Source organism: Cetorhinus maximus, chromosome 31, assembly GCF_964194155.1.
Source record: "Cetorhinus maximus chromosome 31, sCetMax3.hap1.1, whole genome shotgun sequence".
NCBI classification, from domain to species: Eukaryota; Metazoa; Chordata; class Chondrichthyes; order Lamniformes; family Cetorhinidae; genus Cetorhinus; species Cetorhinus maximus.
In genome coordinates this window covers 9,458,958-9,476,882 of record NC_135909.1, presented here as the reverse complement: position 1 = coordinate 9,476,882, position 17,925 = coordinate 9,458,958, and the positions used below count along the sequence as shown (strand labels likewise).

Sequence of the window (17,925 nt, the reverse complement as noted above, 5' to 3'; positions counted from 1 at the left end):
CCCTCCACCACCGACGCACAGTCGAGGAGTGTGAAGCATCTACAAGATGCATACAGGAATTCAACAAACCTCCTTAAACAACACTTTCCAAACCCATGACCACTACGGTCGAGAAGGGCAGATGTACTTAGATCTGCATCTGGAGCGCTGTATCCTGCTCGTTCTATATTTCTCTCCACAGATGCTGTATAATTGTTGTGTATTTCCAGCACTTTCTGATTGTTACTATTTCTGATTTTCAGCATTCGCAGTATGTTGCTTTTGGATCCAGTTTACTTTCTGAGCTGTTTTCAGGGGATCCGGTTGCCTCGAGTCTGGCTCGGCCGACCGAAATTCCCCTTGAGAAGCTGGCAGTGAGCTGCCTTCTTGAACTGCTGCAGCCCATATGGTGTAAGTAGGTCCACAGCGCTGTTAGGAAGGGAGTTCCAGGATTTGAGGGGGTGATACAGTTCCAAGTCAGGATGGCGTGTAGCTCGGAGGGGAGCTTGCTGCTGTTCTCATGCATCTGCTGCCTTTTTTCTCCCAGGTGGTGGAGATCTCGGGTTTGGAAGGTGCTGAAGGAAAAAAATGTCAGGAGTGGGATTCGAACCCACGCCTCCAGAGGAGACTGCGACCTTAACGCAGCGCCTTAGACCGCTCGGCCATCCTGACTCAGTTGGCACCTCTGCATAAATGGTTTTAAATTCCACATTCATTGTCACTGCTTTCAAAAACTCGATGTGATTTTCCTTTTTTCAGCACCTGTCAGGTTCCTGTATCTGAGTCCCATCCTACCCCAAGCCGCCGGGGGGTGAGGAGCTTCTCATTGCTGCATTGCTCTGTTTGCTCAAATCAACAAAGACCCAATTCCCGCCCGACCTGTTCCTCACACGAAGGTGTTGAGAGTGTAAGATCTGAGCGACGTGAAGTATCCAATTGGAGTGTTACATCCTGGCGACAGGAATATCTCTCCACAGCTGCTTTCGGACCTGCTGAATATTCCCCGCATTTCCTCTTTTTGTTTTTGTGCCTTTATTACAGGAGATCTTTTTACTGACAACCCAAAGCTTGTCCCTCGGGGCAGCTCCAGGCACCGCTTTCCTGTGACCTTTAAATTCGGCTGTTTTCACACTCATCACTCTGCGCCATGGCTTTCAACCCCCACCACCACACCTCCACCACCCCCAACCCCCGCACCTCCCTCTCTGTCCCCAGTCCCGCGCCCCACTCCCATCCCCTCTCCCGACTGCTCAGCTCTCAGGTCGTCTAAGCTTTTTTTTGGAATTCGCAAAGGCCTGGGGATCACAGAGTCTGTGAGGGAATATAAGGGGTTAATCCACATTCACATACAGGGAACTGCGACTCTCTTAAGATGGACGGAAGTTGTTTTGACGGTGACTTGTTCTCTGGTGTCGATTTACTCGAATTCCTCACCTGATTTCTCTGCTGTCCAATGAAGGTCACTCAGCAGAATTTTCAATAATAACTTGTCTTTTCCTAACAGGATTTCAGTCATCATGTGTTTGAAAAAAATTTCGAAGGATTTGCACACAGTCAGGTTCCAGGCACAGCAATGTGATGAAGGCAATAGGATCTGTTTTGAATGTCTCCGACATCATGGAATAACTCCCCCGCCCCTCTCCGAAATTGTGCCTTGTATATTTTACGTGAGAAGGCAGATGTCAGCTCAGTTTAACATATCGTCTAAAAGCTGGCACCAGTAACAGCAAAGAATTCACTAGAGCGTGACCCTGAATTTGTGGTCAGGATCCGGGAATGAGTTTTGAACTCACAACCTCCTCATTGTAAAAAGCAAGGGAGCAGCTGACTGAATCATAGTTCACTGCATAGGGAAAAAAGACAGAAAAGATTGCACTCTGTAAGGAGAAGCAGAAGTAGATTGTTAATTGAAGAGGTGTCACAGACAATGAGAGATAGACACCCACAGTTGAAAGAGACGGATTTTTTATCACGGCAGGGATAGAGAGTGCAGCAGGAATTTCGATTCCCAGTGTAGATAACAGAAAACGTTAACTTTGAGTCAAATATTGGACCTGATAAGGTGTCAGAGGCTGACTGACCTTAATGATAACAACTGTATCAGTCGGAGTCACACAGGGAGGGAGTGATCATTTCTGATTCCCACTTGTCTCCCAGGAATGAAGCAGACAGCATTACAACATTGAGAAGCTCAGAGTAACAAAAAAGGGAAACTCTTCAACCGAGTCTCCCTGGGGGAAAAAAACAACATCCGCGGTGGTGTGTGAGTATTTTTGGTGCCGATATTATATCTCCACTGCCTGGAAGATGTTATATTTAATTATCACAGTTCAGGTGAATTAGTAAAGATAGAACCAGAACTTCTTCAGTGCTTCCAACTGCTTGAAATTCTAGAAGAGGCAAATATGTTTCACAAATTGTGTAATGCCCCACAGAGAGGCAATAAAGATACATGACTCTTTCACTCATAAATCACAATTTAAGCCGAAACCCCATTTCCCCTATCGGACGGATGCGAACAATCCGACCAGACTATTTACAACAAGAGAAGTGGAGTCTTACCCGGAGTCCTGGGATCAATATTAATCCATCAAACAGAATCACTGAAACAGATTATATAGTCATTGATCAGGTTGCTGTGCACATTCAAGCAGCAATCTCACTTACGAAGACACACCTCCGCTCCCGCACCATTGGCCGTGAGGCTTTAAGTCTTCCTTAGGTTGTAAAATATGGTGGAAAAATTCAAGTTCCTCCCTCCCTCCCGCCTGCTGCCTCTCTTCCTCCAGCTCCGCCCTTCTCTAACTCCCTCCCTCTCTCCCTCGCTGTCTCCCTCCCTATCTCCCTCCCCGGCTCTCCCTCCCCCTCCTCGCATCACCCCGTCCCGTACCCCATTTCTCTTTCAAATCTTAATTCCTGTCTGTGGGGCCTGTCTTCTCCCCAGGCTACCCACTGACCCCGGCTTCTAGGACTCTCAGGCCGGCCCGAGCTCTTTAACCGGCTCCATTCACAGGAAAAGTGACTTCAGTTCCCACAATAACATCCGCGCTCCCTGTACCCCTCTACCCACAAAACTGAAATTCAGGTCAATGCTAACGTGAAGACTGCGGGCTGCAGTTTCCGCTCCTGCTATTTGAAACAATTCGATATATGTGTGTACAGTGAGCAGAAAGAAATTGCTGTACTTTGTAAACATTTCTTACTGAACTCACTGTCATTCTGCTTTAACAGAACTAGTTTGAATCTCCTGATATATTGGCAAAATGATAAATGAACTGCATTTGAAATTTATCCATATCAGAAATTGCTCTAATATTCAGTTGGTCTGTATTCCACTGGACCGATGAAAGATCAACTCCTCTGTCCAATCAGTAAGATATGCAACCACTCGGGGCTTTCATAGTGGAACTGGACAGCCACCTGAAGATAAAAGTTTACATGGCTGTGGAGACAGGGCTGGGGACTGGGATAGTTCAGTTTCTGCTGAAGGATCTCAGGAGAGACAGAGGGCCGAATAGTCCCCTTCTCTGTTGTACCTATTCTATGTGCATGTGTGTGAGGTTCATTCAGGACCACTTTGTCTTTGGAACAGGATTTGAGTTTGGAATTCATTGTTCATCTGTTGGTCTCTGTGGATTAATTATTTATCGCTTGTCCCTGGGACAGGATTTGTTTTCGGGATTAATTGTGGATCTGTCAGATTCTGGTGATGTGCCTGTGTGTATGATTCATTCTGTATCATTCTGTCCATTGAATACTGTGAGAGTGTGCGATTCAATGTGTATCAGTCAGTCACTGATGCCAGGCTTAAGTTAATGATTCATTCTGGGTCTCTCTGTCTTTTGCTCACAGTTTGGATGTGGGATTCATTACGTATATGTCAGTCCCGGAGACACTTTGCAAATCTGGATTCATTCAAACCAGAATATACCTCACTGAAAGTGGGCCATTTGTTCTAACAGGTAAACTGCCCGACAAGATCCTCCACCTAGAATACTTCATGTAACATTCTCTGTTTATCCCTGAAATTCATTCTCCCTCCTATACTTATCTAGGCTTCCCTTAAATGCAGTTTATCTAATCGTCTCAGTTGCTCCAGGCGATAGTTGGCCTGTAACTGCTGCCGATTCAATGGGAATAAATTAATTAATTGTGTTTCCTAAATTATAGTTCATATTTGCATTTCTATGTCTGCTCCGTCACATCACAAATTCCTCACATTGACCTGTTTCCGCGACACCGACAATGTGAATTTCTACCGCTCTGTTGCGGCCAGTAGATGGCAGCACATTCTGATATAGTGAAGTTGACAGATCAGAGACAACAGAGGAGACTTGTTCATATTATTCGGGAAGGGACAGTTGTAGAAATACTATGGATGGAGATGACCTCTTCTTATATGTATTATGTAATAAGCAGTGGTTATCGTCTGGCCCTCGATACGAGGATGACATCCAGTCAGGGCCGTGAGTTTCTGCCATGGGCCTTCATGAGAGTGAACAGGCCGATTCTCGGCCCACAGACCTTAGGACACATGGGGACAGGATGTCCCACGAGGTAGTGAGATCCAGAGTGCAGGATTTGCTTCCTGTTACTTCTTCTTAGCCGCCGTTCTGCCTCATCATTGAGACCTGGGGACTCACAGCGCGCTGCAGCTTGGGGACAGGTTTTGGTCATTTTGAATGATGAGAAGCAAGTTCCTCGGAGTCATTAATATGAATGCTGCAGCGTTTGAATTAACGTTTCAGAGTGTCTTTGGAGCATTTTCTTTGTCCTCCCCTGGAATGTTGTCCATTTGAGAGTTGAGGAAACAGGACTTGGCGGATGCGGCGCTTTTCGATTATCCGGTCACTGTGTGCAGTCCATGCAATTTAGTTTTTCAGGAACAAAAACAAAAATACCTGGAAAAGCTCAGCAGGTCTGACAGCATCTGCGGAGGGGAATACAGTGAACGTTTCGAGTCCGAATGACTCTTCATCAGTTGAACAGTCATACGGACTCGAAACGTTAACTGTATTCCTCTCCGCAGATGCCGTCAAACCTGCTGACTTATTTCAGGTATTTTTGTTTTTGTTCCAGATTTCCAGCATCCGCAGTATTTTGCTTTTATCTTAATTTTTCAGGAGTTTGGCCTGAATGCTGGTGGAACTGCCTTCGAGAACGACACTACAGTTTGTTTGGCAGTGCTCCCACGGAATCTGGAGGGTGCCGCGGAGACATTGCGGATGGAATTTATTTACCGCTCTTATGAGTCGCCGATGCACAGTTAAGTAGTTATAACGTTGCATTCGACCCGTCAGCCGTTGCCTTGTGTGTGAGAGCGAGACACATAGTTATCGATACTTCTCTGCTCCACTTTCCCTGAATTCAGCCTCCCAGAATCTTTCATAATTTTAAAGACCTGTATGAGACCACCCCCCAGCCTTCATTCTTCAAGGGAAAAGGTAGACATCCTGAAAATCATGTCGTGTCTGTTTACCACTTGTTTAATTTTTCATAGTGTATGGGCGTCTTTTGCAAGCCCAGCATTTGTTGATCATCTCACATTATCCTTGAAGTTACGAGTGAAACTAATTACTGTGGGTCTGGAGTCACATGTAGGGCAGGCAAGGGAAGTGCGGATGATTTCTTTCCGTAAAGGCCATTCGTGAACCGGGTGGGTTTTTACCACAATCGATCATAGTTTCATAGCCGCCATTACTGTGCCGAGATTTTAATTCCAAATTTAGGAAATATTTTAATTTAAATCTGCTCTGTTGGGATTTAAACCCGTGCCCGCAGAGATTAGCCTGGCACCTCTGTATTGTTAGTCCAGTGACAGCAGATTCAGCTAATGATCGAGCCGCTTCATGAGAAGATTGGAATTCTCCCAAAGCATTTTATTAAACCGATTGATGCACAGCTTTTGTTCCAGTTGGACACATCAACAATTTAACGAAACTGATCAGATAAACAAAATGAGTTAGCAATTAATGCACAAATTAACAAGAGCAGACATTTTGAGAAAGAGCCCTGTCATGTTAGGAAGGAAACGCAGAAACTTCAGTTGACGAGTGAGACCGCGTTTTTCAGGAAGTTAAACAGATTTCCATATAAAACGACCACAGCAGGACTCGAACCTGCAATCTTCTGATAACCTCTGCAAATACCACCGAAGTCAGACGCCTTATCCATTAGGCCACGCGGTCAGGTAATACGATACTGCAACTGATGCTAGTGCCATGTAAATAAATATCGTGGTTGTATATTTTTCAATTCGATTTTTGGATGATTCGCTGAAACCCAGATCCATGGCCTCAGGGTCTGAGTTTGACTCCGTGTCTTTCGTTGGAAAATAAGGATTGGGAGATCGGGAACTCAGTTCCTATTGTCCGTACCCTCTCCTCATCATTCTCCTGCAGTGTTTTGAATCTCTCTCATTCTCTGCCTCGTGGCCTCCCCTCAACCGCTGCTAAATTCCAGAAAATAAACCACAAAACAGCCCCTTCATATAAACCACGAACAAAGGAAGCCGTTCTTCCCGAATTAATGAGCAATTTGATCGCACTTTCCGACATGTTAAGACGATAGTGTCAGAGAGAGAAACTTCAGCGATGGTGGGAATTTCGGAATTGGGGGACGGGGAGGGGGGCGTTGGGGCTTAGTCAAAAAACAAGACGTTTCCGGAGTGAAATTAGGAAACATCTCTCTCAGCAAAGGGGAATTTCAGAGATCCCATCGGGAAACAGCACTTTAATTTTAAATCTCAGTTTTATAGACTTGTGTTCATCAAATATATGATGGAAAAGCGAGAAACTGGGTATTTATCTGTCCCGGAACTTTGATCCTTGAAACATTATTGAAGACATTGAGTTATGCATTCACTGTAATCGAACCCAGGTTTCTTTGATGAAAAATAAGAATTCTACCCCTGAATCACCAATCCGCCCATCATGCTGAAATCAATTTATTTCCCTAACTACAAGATCACTGCACTAAAACAGAAAGCAAACTGAAAGTAACCTGAAGAAAAGAAAATAATTTAGGGACTGTGACGCTGTTACAGAATCGGCAACTTCGGGAATCTAATCCGAGTTTCCCACGCCCTAGTGACGCATTGTGCTTCTGAACCAGCAATGCATAGGTTTGGACGGATTTCATAACTTTTAAACTATTTCCTAATCTGATTATCAAAGTATCACTTCCTTTATCATTGATCTACAGTCCCTCATTGTTCAAATCCCACGTCTGGAATTCGGTATTTTTAATCACTCCACAGACAGAACTGTCAAGAGGGTTTAGAGAAAGTAAATAAACATGAATTGTTCCCACTGGCTCATGGATCAGTGACCAGCCAGGGCCGATTTTAATTCATTCGAAAAGGAACCAAAGATAACGTGTGGAAAAGATTTTCTCGTAATAAATTGTGAGCATTTGGATGGCCTGCCTAATCGGCAGGCAAACCCCCGACTGCTATCATCTGGAAGTGCAAAGGCAGCAGACACATGGGAACACCAACACGTGGAAGTTCCCCTCCAAGCCGCACATTATCCTGACTTGGAAATAGATCGCCATTCCTTCACTGTCGCTGGTTCAAGATCCTGGAACTCCCTCTCTACAGCACAGTGGGTGTACCTACACCACAGGGGCTGCAGCGGTTCAATATGGCAGCTCACCGCCATTTTCTGAAGGGCAATTGTGGATGGGCAATAAACGCTGGCCTTGCCAGCGACGCCCACATCCGGTAAATAAGAAAATCAGCACCCACAATATTTTTGTTGTTGTTGTTATTTCTGTGTAGGTGTTTACCTGGATAAGGAAACAGGTTCTGATCAGCCCTTTGACAAACAGCCGAGATTGCGACTATTAAGCCTGCGAGATCAGACTCCAACGTGTGCAGGGAATGTGGAAGAGCGAGAAGGAGGGAACATCCTGCGTTGGACAGGTTTTCTCTAAAAGAAAACAAAGGTTTGTTTTTCATCAGCTGTTTTGACAACCACACGATTTCACAACGACGCGTGACAAACACTGGAGAACTTCTCAAGTGTGTTCGGCATTTTAACGTAGGAAATTACTGAAATTTCCAACCGTTTGTTTCACATTGTCAGGCTGCATGTTCCTTCAGACGGGTTTCCATCCGGACAGATGGACTGAGCGGATTTGTGAACGTCAGCGTTTCAGGGGTAAATTCCTCACTGGCCAGACTGGACTCCTGGTTCTGTTGCTTAACATCACCTTTTCGCTTTCTGAATACAATTCTGGTCTCTGACTCATTCATGTTTTTAATCGTGAAACTGGGCTTACCTTGGCGTTACAGATGTAAGATAATTGGTAAAAGAATAGCAAATACTGTCTTTCCGTCTCCCCTTACACAAGTTTACAATTCATAGTGCTAAAGACCAATAAGTAGGCAAGCAAAATGTGAGCAGAATGTAAAGTGTTTGTAAAGGAATAAAGATACGTTGAGTGAGTGGACAGAAGTTTGGTAGATACAATAATGTGGGAATATGTGAGGATCACCATTTTGGCGGGACAGATTTAAAAAATAACTAATAGTCTTTAAATGAAGAGAGATGGCAGAATGCTGTGCTGCAGTGAGACTTGGGTGACCTTGTACATGTATCACAAAACAAAGCTAGGTTGCAGGTACAACAGGCTGTTAGGAAGGCTAATGAGGAGTTGGCCTTTATTGAAAGGGGAATGGAGTATAAACTCGGACATTCTTGTGATAACTGAAGAGGGTGTTGATGGGACAAAAGTTAGAGTATTGAGTCCTGTTTAGTTCTCCTTCTTTAAGGGGGAAAATGCTTACATTTGAAAGAGTTCAGATTTGCCCTGAGAAGGCGGTGGTGAGCTGCCTCCTTGAGCCACTGCTGGGAGTGTTGACATTGACTTTGGTCCTCAAGCCCTGGATTTAAATTCGACTCTATATACTTGCAGTTCAGAGGTGTAAATGTAACCAACCGAGACACCCTGTGCAGAAGTAATTTATCAGGATGAATAGCTGTTGTTGATTTGTTAGGAACTAAAAATACAAAGATCACTGAGAACAAAGGTTCAAAACAGGAAGAAAAAGCAGTTCAATAAATAACTCTGCAATGTCTGCAAAGAAAACAGCACTTTCACCGAATGAGTGGGAACGTGGTTTGATTTCATTGAGTTGAAACTGATTGCTACGTGAAATGACCATGAATCAATCTCAACATCAGCAACTTGCATGGATCAGCCAACGAACCCATGTCTCCCAAGTTCTCTGTCAAGTGATTCTAGTGCCTGTCTTATACTATTGACAGAAGATTGAAGGTTGTTGAGTGCACTTGCCAGTTAAACTAGGTGACTAAATAGGTTAGGTTCAGATGGATGTTGCATTATGTGCTGTTAAATAATTCCGTTAAATGATGGCCAATTGCCAAAGGAAGGTGGGATTAGAAAGGGCACCTGGGTGTCCTCGGGCTGGACAAGATGGGCCGAATGGCCTCCTTCTGTGCTGTAACTTTTCTATGGTTCTATTTCGATGAATGTTTTGTTCCAGGAAACTGCCACCTAGTCACATCCTGTCCCAAGAAATTCCAACACTTACTGCCCTGAGAAACTCACTTAGACATTTGCTGCTCACCTATTGATCATAGTCTTCACTAACGTCCCTGATTCTATATGGGATCATTGAATCACAGAACATAATGAGAACATTCGGCCCGTCTGGACTCGGCTGGCCATCTAAACGAGCAGCTCACCTGTTGCCACTCCACAACCTTTTCCCTGTAACATGGCTAATTTGTCTTTTCAGATCAAGGTCAAATTCCCTTTTGAAAACCTCAATTGTCCCTGCCTCCAGCACACTCTCAGACACCGCATCCAACATTCTAAACACATTCTGCATGAAAATAAAGCCTTATTAGGTAATTGCTTTTTTCGTAAATTAATTTAAATCTGTGTCCTCTTGTTCTGGATCATTCCATCAATGGAAAAGTTAAACCATATTTTCTCTGTCCACACAGCTCGTGATTTTGAATACCTCTATCAATTCTCCTCTCAAACTCGCTCTCTTCAAGAAACACATTCCCAACTTCTCCAATCATTCAATGTGAATTAAGTTCCTCATGCCTGGAATCTGTCTTGTGATTTTTTTCTGCAATGTCACTAATGCTTTCACACCCTTGCTAAATTGTGGTGCACAGGATTAGATACGATACTCCAGTTGAGGCCGAAACAGTGTTTTCTACAGGCTTCACATAACTTTATTGTTTTTGTACTACATGCTATATTGATGAAGCCCTTGACGTTGTCTGTTTTACTGGTCATTCTCTCAAACTGTCCTGTGATGATAAATGATTTATGCACATATACACCCACATCCCTCTGTTCCCGCAATCCCTTTAGAATTGTAACCTTCATTTCGTGTTGCCTCCCCCTGTTCTTCCTACAAAAACGAATGACACCAGATTACTCTGCATTAAATTTCACCTGGTAATTGTCCGCCCGTTCCATCAACATTTCTAGATCCCTTTGGAGATCTACATTATCCTCCTCACAGTTCACAGTGCTTCTAACTTTTGTATCATCGGCAAATGTTGGAATTGTGAGCTTGCAACAAGATCTGGCTAATGAATTACAGGAATGGAAGGGTCCCTGACACTGGACACAAGAAATAGGAACAGCAGTACACCACACGGCCCATTGCGCCTACCCTGCCATTCGATGATATCATGGGGTTGACCTTGGGCCTCAACTCTATTTTTCCCCCAGTTCCCGATATCGCACAAGTCCCCGAGAGACCTGGGGAGCTGCACAAGATAACTTTCTCCAGTCCAAAATGCAACAGTTCACCACAAATCTTTGGTTCCTGTCATTCAGCTCATTTCGTATCTGTGCTGCTACTGTCCCTTCTATTCAATGAGCTCTAACTTTCCTCAGAAGTCATTTGTCCAGCACTTTATCAAATGCCTTTTTCAAGTCCATGTAAATCACGTCAAGGGCTTCACCCTCATCAAAATTCTTTGCTGTCGCATCAAAAAAAAACTAACTGAAGTTAAATAACACGATTTGTTCTTACCAAATTGATAGAAAGTAGAGAGGTTTAAGTAAGTTATACTGGTAATTGCAATTGTTAGGAATGAGTTTTAGCTTTAAAGTTTAAGTTTGATTTGTATTTCTGTATTTGTGTTAAGAAAGGTCAAATGGAGTTTTAGTTTCGTTTTAAAAAGGTGCTTGCATCTCTATTCAGGCTTACGACTTATGAAGTTAAGCAAACACATCAGTAAAAGAATTGGGCTGTTGCCTAGCAACAGGAAGATAGAGAGGCAGGTCCCTCCCACAGACACACACACAGAAGGAGGGAAACTGCAGTTTTGATTTGGAAGCTGCGGACATCGGCTGGTTTTTGAAAGTTGCTGCCAAGAGAGACTGGAAAACGGGGCAGATACTTAGTCCCAAGCGAAAGAAAAATCCCAAAATCCAGGGGAGTGGAAGAGGTGAAAGTCCAAAACAGACGTTCTGGTCAAAGGAAGGATGGGAACCTGGAACAGGTCCTGTTAATGAATTTAAGAGGAGGGGCAGAGGGAATGGCTTCAATCCTTGCGTGAAAGTCGGAGTGCAGTGAAACTGGTTGACTCACGGCTTGTCAAGCTTCTGTGGGGAGTTGAATAGCAGCATAGCAACTTTTTATGGTGGTATTTTTCACTTGGTTTCAGGGTCTGGTGTTCCTTACCACAGTGTGCCTATTGATACATGGATTATGTAATTACTGTGGAAATTAAAGAATAAAATAAATTTTGCAACTTGCGTTATTCCTACAAATTTGTCTCCACCTGCAAAGTTATAGTTGTGGATGAAAGAGTATTGTAACATGGTTCATCTTTTCTCGTTGAATAAATGTTTTATTTATTTTTTGATAAAAGTTGATCAGCTGACTCCTGTGACTCTGTTCAGTAGCTACTTTCCACGTATTTAAACAATCGAATAAAAGTTAGGATCTATCAAGCTGGGCTCCACTCTGGGTTTAGGATTGTCCAGGGGTAATCTCAGCTGGTACCATAACATAATCCAAGCTGGTTTTACTTATTAATGTGCATTTTCCCGAGGTAATTTTCATGTCGTCGGGAATTTTCCTTTCTGAAAGGTAGCTCACCACCCAGGTTAAACTGGCTGACCTGTAGTTTCTGGGCTTATCCTTACATATTTGTTTGAACAAGGATGTTACAATAGCAGTTCTCCACTCCGCTGTCACCACCGCGAGTCTAAGGAATATTGGAAAATTCTGGCCAGCGTCCCTGCAATTCCTGCCCTCCTCCCTCCGTATTCTGGATGCATCTCGTCTGCGTCTGGTCCTAAACAACTTTAAGCACACACCGCCTATCAAATACCTTCTCCTGAAATTGTTTATTGCCTTTACACTAAAATATCGATCGAGGTGAAACGGCTCACTTTCTGCTCAGTACAACTCCTAGATTACGAACAAAATATGATCAAATCAAATTCTCACTATGGGGCTACCAGACCTGGCCGTCTCAGAGAAGTTTACAATTCTCTTAGAGAATACAACAGCCGAATGCATTCATCCAGAAAACGGGGTTGTCTAATTAGTGTGTTCGGGTAACATTACAGTGCGATTAAGTGGGCAATTTTTTTTTTTTTCAAATTGCCTTCATTTCCTTCAGGTGTGTTTCATTGATGAGTTCTCTGCAATAGTGGGTCCAGTTCTCAAACTTACCCCTGATATAAGTAAACCGCTCCACCTAGACCGCAATGAGTTTTAGACAATGCACTGGGCGATTTACACCACAAATAACAACACGTGAGAGCTCGCCTGAGATTTGAAACAGAGACCGCTCACATTCTCACTTATGAAACGTCCCATAGCGAGAATCACACGGCGAGACCAATAATGTAACTGTATGTATATAACTCAGCCAATATAGACATTCATTGGCACCCAAAAGATATCAGCCATTCTTTCAGAGCGCTCTGGGTAAAAGAGAACATTGAAGAAATACACCAGGCAGTGTCTAGGCCAGGCAGTATCCATGGAGACGGCAAGAAATCTCAAGTTTCAGTTACACTCATTCTCTTCTTGGGATAAATTAACTCATTCTCTTGTTTGGATAAATTAACCATCCGATTACATGAGCAACAGTTTCTTCATTTACTCCACGTGTTTTGCAGTGATAATTTCGTTATAATGACTTCTCAGGTCCTAAAAACTCGGCCGGGTTTAAGTAAAACCCGCCTTTTCGCTTGTAAAGAAATATGCATCACAAGCGGTAACACAAGAGGGCTCGTCCGGGATTTGAACCCGGGACCTCTCGCACAATCATTTAACGAAAATCCCGAAGCGAGAATCATACCTCTAGACCAACGAGCCTGCCACAGGTAAGCGAGATAACCGCTATGTGTGTTCATTGTCCTCCACAGTGCGTCAATCCTCCTTTTGGGTTTCTGTCGTAACACCAGAAAACAATTAAGAATTACACCTCATGGCAGGCAGCAGTGTGGACAGTGAAAGAGTGTTCACCTTTCAGGTCGATGCCGTTTCATCAGAACTCAGCAATGCTAGAATTGTGATCAGTTTTACACTGTAACTCCTGACACCGAGCTGGAACAGGAACTCGGCACCCACTCAGTCTGCCGGTGCGTGCGCCCTTCCTCCCACCGCTGACGTCCTCGTTGTTCAGCCGTTGACGGTCGCCCACTTGCTGCCTCCCACTCACTCCCCTGCTCCCGAATGCCAGGTGCCCTGACCCCAGGCCCTCGCCGCCTTGCTCGCTGGGCTACACGCCAACCCTTATGCCGCACCGCTCGCTACCCGACTACCAAGCCGCTCACCTCCCACTCGGCACCTCCCTCCTGACCCCTGTCGCCGCCCATCTCACCAGAAGAACTGAGGAGATGGTGACAAGCAGAACAGCAAGTGAGGCGGTGAGGGGTAGGGAGCAGGCCGGAGAGCGGGAGGTTACTGAGGCGCCGAGCAGTCCGGCAAGCGAGACGGTGAGCATGACAGGGACAGCAGTGCCGAGAGAGGCACACAAGAACAATAACACGAAAATCAGGAGCAGCAAGAGGCCATTCATCCCCTCGAAGGTGCTCCAGCATGGCTGATCTGAATATGGCCGCAACTCCACTTTCCTGTCTGCCCCCCATAATTCTTTACTCATTCTTTTGTCAAAAATATCTCCACTTCAGCCTTGAACATTATCAATGACCCAACCTCCACTGCTCTCTGGGGAAGAGAAATCCACAGATCAATGTCCCACTGAGAGAGAGAAACAAATATATTACCTTCTGTCAGTCTGAAATGTGAGAGCCCGATATTTTTAAACTGAGTCACCTGATTGTAGAGTCCCCCACAGAAGGAAACATAGTCTCAGCAGCCGCCCTGTCAAGTCCCCTCAGGATTTTATATCTTTCAATAAGATCACCTCCCATTCATCAAAACTCTAATGGGTATAGGCCCAACCTCCTCAACCTTTCCTCAAAAGAAAACCCTTGCATTCCAGGAACCAGTCGACTGAATCTTCTCTGACCTGCTGTAATGCAATGATATCCTTTCTTAATTAAGGAGAATAAGACTGTCCACAGTTCACCAGATGCTGTCTCACCAACGCCCTGTATGACTGTGGGGAAACTTCCATAATTTTATATTCGATTCCTTCTGTAATAAACGCCAACGTTCCATTCGCCTTCTTAATCACTTGCTGCATCTCTACACCAACTTTTTGAGGCTCATGAACCGGGACCCCCAGAACCCTCTGCACTGTAGAGTTCTGCAGCATTTCTCCAGTCACATGATGTACTGCTTTTAAATTCTTCCTGCCAAAGTGGACAAATTCACATTTTCCCAAGTTATTCTGCATCTCCCAATTATTGTCTACTCACCCAGCCAATCTAAATCGCTCTGTACACTCTATATGTCCTTCTTCTACAGTGAAGGCAGAAACAAAATACCCGTTCAACAGTTCTACCAGTTCCTTGTTTTCCATTATTAATTCTCCAGTCTCACTATCTGCGGGACCAACATGCACTTGAAGAAATATTTATAAACATTTATAGACTGAATTCCGGCTCGGGAGTGGTCCAGCGAGCGGAACACAGCAAAAACAGTGTTCATTTCGGGCTGAGTTTGATCTGCACCATCTCCGCTGCCTAAAGCGACCTGGAGCGTCACTGGCTTTGACGTCACAGACACTGAAACTCCACGTGTGGAGCGCGTGCTCTCTGCTGTTCCGGTGTCAACAAACTCAGCCAAAATGTCTTTCCCATGTGGACCAACGTGGGAACTTCCCGGGAAGTTTACATTTACCCCTCCTGCCGTGGACCCTCCTCGAATGCCTCCGACTCTGAACTAGAGTCAGAAACTTGGGACAGATCCCAAACAATTAGCTTGCTAGATGCCCAGGAAAGGTTAAACAGTTTAACTTCTTGTCTATCACCTGGGTTACTGCGCAACCGAATACTCAGTCGCCCCGATCCGACCACCTGACCTCTCCGCGGATCTCCTGACTGGCTCCCAACCTGTATGTTGACGCGGTCACGCACTTAAACGACCAGACCCACCAACGCACTCACCCACCAAACTCATTCACTCAGCCAGCTATCTACCTACACACGTCACCCACCTAACCATTCATTCAGTCACTAGCTCACCCAGTCAGTCATCTATTCTCTCCCGCACAGTCAATGACTCGATATTTAAACGACCAGAATATGGCAGTTAATGTTGTAAAAAGGGGCCATGTACTTTCGTTCCATGACTCTGCCGCTGGGTTTAAATGTCCTACCACCTTCAATGATTTACGTTCATAAACACCCAAGTCCCACTGCTTCTCCACCTCCCTTAGAGTTGTACCCTTCATTTTATATTGTCTTTCCAAGTTCTTCCTACCAAACCTCAGTCCATTGAACTTCATCTGCCACCTGTCTCCCCATTTCCACCAACAGGTCCAAGTCCATTTGAAGTTCTACACTATCCTGCACACTCTCCACAATGCTTCCAAACTTTGTATCCTCCGCAAACGTTGACATTGTGTCCTGGGCACAAAGGTCATTGATATTTATCAGGAACAGCAAAGGTCCCAACCCTTTCGCCAGGCCGAAACAAAACCATTTACCACCAACCTCTGTTTCCTGCCACTCAGCCAATTCTGTATCCTTGTAGCGGCGAAGCGGCGATCCTCCTGTTGCCACCTGTTTCACTACTCGGTGGCGAGTTTTCTTCTGTTAAGTGGTTCAGATTGGAAAGTGGGGTGTGACTGGATTCACCTGTACAGAGAGGGGTTGGTGATGGTAGTTTCCCTTCTCTGATGAACCAGTTGCTGATTTGCTTTTATTTAAAAATCGACTCTGGTGGGACTCGAACCCACAACCTTTGAATCTCTTATAGAGCAGCAGTTAGAAGTCCAACACGCTATCCGTTGCGCCACAGAGCCCAGCACATGGATGGCTCATTTCCTATTCCATATAAGGGAATTTCTGACATTGTAGAACAAAACGTTCAAACGGTCAGCAATTTCCTACGTTTGAACAATGACAACATTTCAAGAGCACTCATTGCCTGTGAAGTGTTTTGGACGTCCTGTGGTTGTGAAAAGAGCGATAGAAATTCGAGTGAAAGAGCAATTTCCTTCAAAAGGACATATTCAGGTTGGAAAATAGGGCGGCTGAATTGTTTTGCAGAGAAGGGTGAAGTGATTCATTTTGGTCGGAAGAACACGGGGGAAAAGACAAAATAAAGTTTACAATTTCAAAGACGGTGCCGGAACAGCGGGAAATGATGTACATCTGCATAAATCATTGAAGGACGCAGTGCAGGTTGAAAGAATCGTTCATGAAGCATACAATATCCTCGGCTTTATGAATGGGAGCATAGATTACAAGAGCAAAGCGGTTGTTATGAACTTGGGAAAGACAGTATTTCGGCCACAGCTGGAGCATTGCGCCCAGTTCCGGGTATCACACTTTAGGAAAGATGTGAATGCATTGAAGAGGAAGCAATAAAGTTTAACGAGAATATTTCGCAGCGAGGAACTTAAATTACCTCGATACATTGTAGCGGTAGGGGATATTTACCTTGGAGACGAGGATTTTGAGAGGAGATTTCTTAGAATTCTTTGCAGTCCCGTGTCTTCTGGACAGAGGGTGGGTGATGATTTGGACATGGTCTGCTTCAGTATCGGCGGTGTTGAAAATGGTACTGAACATTGAGCAAACATCAGCGAACATTCCCAATTCTGCTGGAAGGAAGGTCACTGGTGAAGCAGCTGAAGATGGTTGGGCCTAGGGCACAACACCGAGGAACTCCCACTGTGATGTCCTGGAACTGGGATGATTGATCTCCACAACCACAATCATCTTTCTTTGCGCTGGGTATGACTCCAACCAGCAGAGAGCTCCCCACCCCTCGCCTCCGATTCCCATTGTCTCCAGTTTTGCTGGGGATCCATAATGCCACACAGTCAAAAGCTGCCTTGATGTCAAGGGCAGTCACTCTCAACTCACCTCTGGAGTTCAGTTTGCGTTGGAGGACGAGGGGAATCAGGTTGTTTTGTTTGCCCACCCAAGCTGAATGTTGGGCTTGAGGTGGCGATCAGATTCGGAGAGGATGGTGACAAGCTTTCACTGAGTTTCAAGGTTGCAGTTCAGACCTTGGTGGGATTGCTGCTATATTCCCAGGACGTGGTGATCTCATTCTTAGAGCAACACACTTACACTGACGACAAGTTGCTCCATGTAAAATTAAATGGAGATGTGGGATGTCAGAATCTGTTCATCACTGATTCACTTTTATTCATTTCTGCATCCTAGAGTAACAAAGTGGTTTGTAACTGTAAAAAAGTAAATAATATTCAGTAGATTCAGTCCAATACCTCCACAGTTTCCACTATTACAGCCCTCAGCGTTTTCAGATGCATTCCATCTGATCCCACTGACTTATCAACATTTAGCACAGCCAGACCTTCTCGTATCTCTTCTTTA

General features: G+C 44.7%; 4 non-coding genes across 4 annotated transcripts; all 4 read right to left on the bottom strand.

The window, feature by feature from the left end:
• Positions 1-568: 568 nt before the first annotated feature.
• trnal-aag (transfer RNA leucine (anticodon AAG)) lies at positions 569-651 on the bottom strand. Its single transcript has one exon. It is a non-coding gene; the product is annotated as a tRNA-Leu (tRNA).
• Positions 652-6,077: 5,426 nt separating this feature from the next.
• trnar-ucg (transfer RNA arginine (anticodon UCG)) lies at positions 6,078-6,167 on the bottom strand. The gene is given in 2 exon segments: positions 6,078-6,113; positions 6,131-6,167. It is a non-coding gene; the product is annotated as a tRNA-Arg (tRNA).
• Positions 6,168-13,228: 7,061 nt separating this feature from the next.
• On the bottom strand, positions 13,229-13,318 carry trnap-cgg (transfer RNA proline (anticodon CGG)). Its single transcript is given in 2 exon segments — positions 13,229-13,264; positions 13,283-13,318. It is a non-coding gene; the product is annotated as a tRNA-Pro (tRNA).
• Positions 13,319-16,288: 2,970 nt separating this feature from the next.
• On the bottom strand, positions 16,289-16,379 carry trnar-ucu (transfer RNA arginine (anticodon UCU)). Its single transcript is given in 2 exon segments — positions 16,289-16,324; positions 16,343-16,379. It is a non-coding gene; the product is annotated as a tRNA-Arg (tRNA).
• Between the last annotated feature and the right edge of the window lie 1,546 nt (positions 16,380-17,925).